Source organism: Lepus europaeus, chromosome 16, assembly GCF_033115175.1.
Source record: "Lepus europaeus isolate LE1 chromosome 16, mLepTim1.pri, whole genome shotgun sequence".
NCBI classification, from domain to species: domain Eukaryota; kingdom Metazoa; phylum Chordata; class Mammalia; order Lagomorpha; family Leporidae; genus Lepus; species Lepus europaeus.
Genome location: NC_084842.1, coordinates 40548943 through 40554942, shown reverse-complemented (window position 1 = coordinate 40554942; position 6000 = coordinate 40548943). Strand labels below are relative to the sequence as shown.

The following is a 6000-nucleotide window of genomic DNA, read 5'->3' as shown; positions in this document are numbered from 1 at the left end:
AACATCAGGCACTGTACAAACAGAATAGTGAGACTGGATTCAGACAGACTTGAATGTGAGTCCTGCATCTGAATTTTTATTTATGTGATTTTTAAAGATTTTATTTATTTGACAGGTAGAGTTACAGAAAGTGAGAGGGAGAGACAGAGAGAAAGGTCTTCCTTCTATTGGTTCACTCCCCAAATGGCTGCCACAGCCAGAGCTGTGCCGATCCGAAGCCAGGAGCCAGGTGCTTCTTCCCAGTCTCCCACGTGGGTGCAAGGACCCAAGGAATTGGGCCATCTTCTACTGCTTTCCTAGGCCACAGCAGAGAGCTAGATTAGAAGAGGAGGAGCCAGGAGTAGAACCCGATGCCCATGTGGGATTCTGGCACTGCAGGCGGAGAATTAACCTACTGCACCACGGTACCGGCCACTACTTATGTGATTTTACAGCAGTTATTTTTACCTGTGTTAACCTTAGTTTAATTTTATGTAAAATGGAAATAATGGTACCTACTCAGTAGGTTCTTACAAAGCATAAAAGAGATAATATATTGGGGCCGGTGCTGTGGCATAGCAGGTAAAGCTACCACCTGCAGTGCCAGCATCCCACATGGGCGCTGGTTCACGTCCTGAATGCTCCACTTCCAATCCAGCTCTCTGCTACGGCCTGGGAAAGCAGTAGAGGATGGCCCAAGTCCTTGAGCACCTGCACCTATGTGGGAGACCCAGAAGAGGCTCTTGGATTTGGATTGGCACAGCTCCGGCCGATGCAACCAACTGGGGAATGAACCAGTGAATGGGAGACCTCTCTCTTTGCCTCTTCTCCTCTCGCTGTGTAACTCTGACTTTCAAATAAATAAGTAATTTTTTTTAAAAAAGGATATTATATTTAAAATGCTTGGTGTATTTACATGGCACTTAATTAGACTTCAGTAAAGCTTACTAGTCTCTGTACTATTAAAGTTATGTTAGTTTTGACATGACCATTTCATATTGAGGTGTTCAGTATTATTTTTCTCTAAATAACACCAGGATCCCATATTTTTTATTATATTTAGTAACACTTGGTTTTTCTCTTCGTTTTTTTCTTACAGGCCACAGAAACTGTCCAAACCTTTTTAATGGTGGGGGTTTGGATGTGCCACACAGGAGGAAGAGGCCACAAGGGGCTCCCGGAACCAGAATGCTTTCTCGGCTTCTTTTGTCTGAGACAGCGCTAGGCTACAGACTCCTCTTCCAGTTACATGATTCTCACGGTAAGAACCTGACCCTAAGTCTTTGTAGATTTTGTGCTTTCAATATCCAGTCATGCTTAATGCTTAAGTTTGGAATCTTTGTCTCCCACTCACCACCTTCTCACCCACTTCTGGCAAATAACCTTCAGCTGTGCATTTCCTCGCCTCTTGTTGGACCTCAGTTCCAACATACCTCTCTCTGAGCATGTTAGTCACATGTCCTGCTTCCAGCTGTTGATTTGCTCAGATTCCAGTCTTCTCGGTTGGAGCTTCACAGTCATTGTATAGACTATTACTTCCTTTTTTCCAAGTGGCAGTTTTTCTCAATTATTTTATCCAAATGGTTGCTCCTCTTCCAATCCAGCTCTCTGCTGTGGCCCCGGAGTGCAGTGGAGGATGGCCCAGGTCCTTGGGCCCTGAACCCTCATGGGAGACCAGGAGGAAGCACCTGGCTCCTGGCTTCAGATAAGCGCAGTGCGCCGCGCACAACGCGCCGGCCGTAGTGGCCACTTGGAGGGGGTGAACCAACGGAAAAAGGAAGACCTTTCTCTCTGTCTCTCTCTCTCTCTCTCTCTCACTGTCTAACTCTGCCTGTCAAAAAAAAGAAAGAAAGAATTATATGTAGAGTGGTAGAAATTAGTCAAGATGGAATAATATCATCAAAATTCATTTGCTTCTTATCTAACCAATGTAATGGCCATGAAAGTTGCTTTCAAATCTCTCTACATGCTCAGGTAACCATATGTAAAATATAAATACAAACAGGACTCTGGGGCAGGCATTTCATCTAGGAGTGAAGAGGCCATTTGGGACACCTGCATCACATATTAGAGTACCTGGATTCCACTCCTGGCTCTGATCCAGCTTCCTGCTAATGCACACCCTGGGAGGCAGCAGATGGTGGCTGATCAGGATACTCATATTTGGCTGCCAGTCTGCGGTCCCCAGATTGAGTCACTGGTGGTTGGCTTTGACCTGACCCAGGCCTGCCTGTTCTGGGCAACTGGGGAGTGAACCAGTTGATAGGCGATCTCTCTCTCTGCCTTTCCAGTAAATTAACTAACTAAAAAATTTAAAGCAAAACAAAAACACAACCAGAATTTTATCTGTTTCTTACTTTTTTCCTCCTTCTAAAATTATATATTTTGTGGAAACCCTTTTTAATCAACATAGCATAAAACTAACTTACTTTATCTAATGATCAGTTTGCCATGGAATGATTATATACAAATCACTTTTCTGTTAATACTCATAGTCATTCAATATTTGGTTTTTTGCTGCTAAAAACAAAGCTGCAATAACAATTCTTGTTTCTGTTTATTTCTATAAGAATAGATTCCCCAGGGTAGAATTTCTGAGGCATACATGGGAGTCCTAGATAAAGCACTGGCTCCTGGCTTCTGCCTGGCCCAGTCCCGGCTGTTCCAGCCATTTGGGGAGTGAAACAGTAGATGGAAGACCTCTCTCTCAGTCTCTCTCTCTCCCTCTCTCTCTCTTTCTCTAACATCAAATAAATAAAATAAATCTAAAAAAAAGAATTTCTGAGTCAATAGAAATACCCATTTTTCACAGATGCTGCTAGAGTTCATAGCACAAAATTTGAACAATTCTATAATCAAAAGTATCAGATTGATGCTTTCTATCATCAAGAACGAAAATACCTATCCTGCATCACCATATCACCCTTGCTGGATGTCACCAGGGGCAGGCATTTGGCTCAGTAGTCAAGATGCCACTTTGGACACCCACATCCCATATTGCAGTCCCTGGATTTGAATTCAAGTCTCTTTTCCAATCCAGCTTCCTGGTAATGCACACCCTAGGAGCACCAGATGATGGATCAAGTACTTGGGCCCCTGCCACCACATAGAAAACACAGACTGAGGTCCAAACTCCTGGCTTCAGCCTGGACTAGCCAAGCTGTTGTATTTGAACCAACAGACAGGAATGTTTCTCTCTCTCCTTTCCAAAATTATTAATTAATTAAAATAAATAAGCAAATTTTATTGTTTTGGTAAGTGCCTTGTGATATATGATTAATATTTAATTAAACTGCATTTTCCTGACTACTGTTTACTAATGAAGTAACCGCTTTTATTCGTCATTTGCATTTTATTTTATTTGAATTGGTTAATTTTTCTCTCATCAGTTTAATGGGAGCTCTTTGTATGTTAAGAATATTGCTCCCTTAATTGATATTGGCACTGCTAATATTTTTCTCAATTGGTAATTAATCTCTTCACTTTCTCTATAACTTTTAAATTATTTTTAAAAATTGAAACGGTGTCAAACTTAGAGAAAAGTTGCAAGTTCAACCCAGAGAACTATTTCTGAATCATCTGAGAGAAGTTTGCCAACCTGATATCCCATTACCTTACGGATGTTCTCCTACATAGCACAGTACAACCACCGAAGTTGAGACATTAGCATTCATAGATCACCACCAGTAAAATCTGTCAATACTGATAATAAGGAGAGGGGTCCAAGATGGCTGAACAGAGAGGCCCAGCACTTGTCTCTGCCACAGAGAAAAACCAGCACAACAAAGAAAGGACAATGTTTCCAGAATACCGACAGAAGGGAGACTTCAGTGAAGAAGTGACTGGACCTGTGAGCAGCACAGAGGCTCTCGAACCTGCACGAAGCACACTGTGCTCCTTCCCTGGCTCGCCTGTCAGAGGGCAGGGGAGGGCTCCTCCTTGCTGGGAAAAGCAGGCAGAATGGGATCCAAGTGTCTTCTTTGCCCCTAAAAAGAACCCACGTTACCTCTCTCTGCCCCTACAGTCCCAGACCTGAGCTTCTGTGGCATAGCCATAGCTAAACTCCATTCTGACTTAGGGGACACCCAGCAGCCCCATCTCTCCCAGAAGCCCCCAGAGCCAAAGCCAAGGCAGCTCCCAGGGTGGAAAGGGGCTCCTCTACATTCTGCAGCTGCAGGATTACTGGGCACAGGTCCTACAGCCATGCTCACTCGTTCTGCCTGACCGAGGGTAATACCCCTCTGCCTCCAGGGGCTCATCACCAGCAGCAGCCAAGAAAGAAGCCCAGGGAATTAGACCTCAGGATGTCTCCTTCTCCTTAGCACAAGGTGTGAGTGGCCACAGCATAAACCCCATCGTCACCCTTGCTTGCCTTCTGGGGACTGGAGTCAGTATCTTCTGTGTCCTGCAGCTCTGGGACTGTGGTTGTTGGTGCTATAATTCATGGAGTAACTCACACTCACCCAGGGAACCTGAAGGGCCCTCACTGTACTCCTCTTGTCCTGGTTTTGGCTGCCAGTCTACAATCCCCAGCGTAACTGGCCCTCAGTTTATGAGAGCTGGGTTAAGAGCCCGCTGCGTCCTGCAGCTCTGAGATAGTAACTGTTGGTTCTACAAATCCTACGAACAGCTGCAGAGCTGGGGAGTGCCTTATCTGCATTCCTCCCCAAGGACCTGAGCTCTGGGGTGGTGACTGTTATGTAAGTCCCAGCGATACCTGTGCTCACCCACAGGTCATGGGGAAGGCCCCATCTGATTCCTACTGATCCAGACTTGCATCAGCTAGCACACAATCCCCTTCATTATTTGTGAACAACTTGTGGGACATGGACAAGTCCTCCGAGTCCTGCAGCTCTGGGACTGGAACAGTTGCAGCTATACTCCACACAGTTAGCTGAGTTCTCTCCATGGGACCACTGCTCCAGATTCATGCCTGCTACAGCACAATCCCTGGCGTAACCTGCGCATGGTATGAGACCTGTGTGAGGTCTCCACTTCATCCTGCAGCTCTAGGACTATGGCTGTTGGCTTTATAAGTATCAGGGACACCCGTGCTTATCCTGTGAGACCTGGGAAAGGCTCTATCTCCATCCCACTGATGCAGGCCCTAAGTTGCATAACCTACAGTTTTTCCATGGGACCTGGACAAGATACTCTTCCTGCCCCTGTACAAACAGTACTGTGACTATTAGTACCAAATTCCTCAGAGTCACCAGAACACATTCTGTAGAACATGGGGAGGACCTCAACAGCAATCTACCACTCTAGGCCCGCACCTGCCAGTGGACAGTACCCAGTATAATCTATATTAACTTCATGGGACCTGGACAACAACAAAAAACCAACCAATCCAGTTAAGAAATGGCCAAAGGACCTGAACAGACAGTTCCCAGAAGAAGAAATACAAATTACTAATCATCAGGTAAATGAAATGAAAATCAAAACCAAAGTGAAATATCACCTCACCCCTATTAGATTTGCTATTATCAAAAAGACAGAAAGTCACAAATGCTGGAGAGGATATTAAAAAAGGAGAAATCTTATACACTGATGGTAGGAAGGGAAATTAATACAAACAAGAAGTATGGAGATTTCTCTAAAAACTAGAAATACAACTGTCATATAATCTAGATATCCTGCTACTGAGTATATATCCAAAATGCATGAACTCATTGTATCAAAGAGACACCTGCTCTACCATATTTATTGAGCACTGTTCACAAGAATCGGTATATGAAATCAATCAAAATGTCCATCATCAGATGAATGGATAAAGAAAATTGTATATTTACACAATGGAATACTATTCAGCCATAAAATAGAATGAAATCCTCTCATTTGCAACAAAATGGATGGAACAGGAGGCTATCGTAGTAAGTGAAATAAGCCAGACAGAGAAAAACAAATATTGCATGTTCTCCTTCATATGTGGGAGCTAAAACATTAAATTTGATCTTACCACAGCAGGGTGATGACTAGAGACTGGGAGGGGCGCGGGAATAGAAGGTGTTTGGATAATGG

At 44.0% G+C, this 6000-nt stretch overlaps 1 long non-coding RNA gene across 2 annotated transcripts in view; it reads left to right on the top strand.

The window, feature by feature from the left end:
• The first annotated feature begins 1087 nt into the window (after positions 1-1087).
• The window catches only part of LOC133775167 (uncharacterized), a 134217-nt gene continuing 129304 nt past the window's right edge, over positions 1088-6000 (top strand). For both annotated transcript variants that reach the window (XR_009868201.1, XR_009868200.1), the window contains exon 1: positions 1088-1240. This is a non-coding gene — a long non-coding RNA (uncharacterized LOC133775167). The remainder of the gene's footprint in view (positions 1241-6000) is intronic.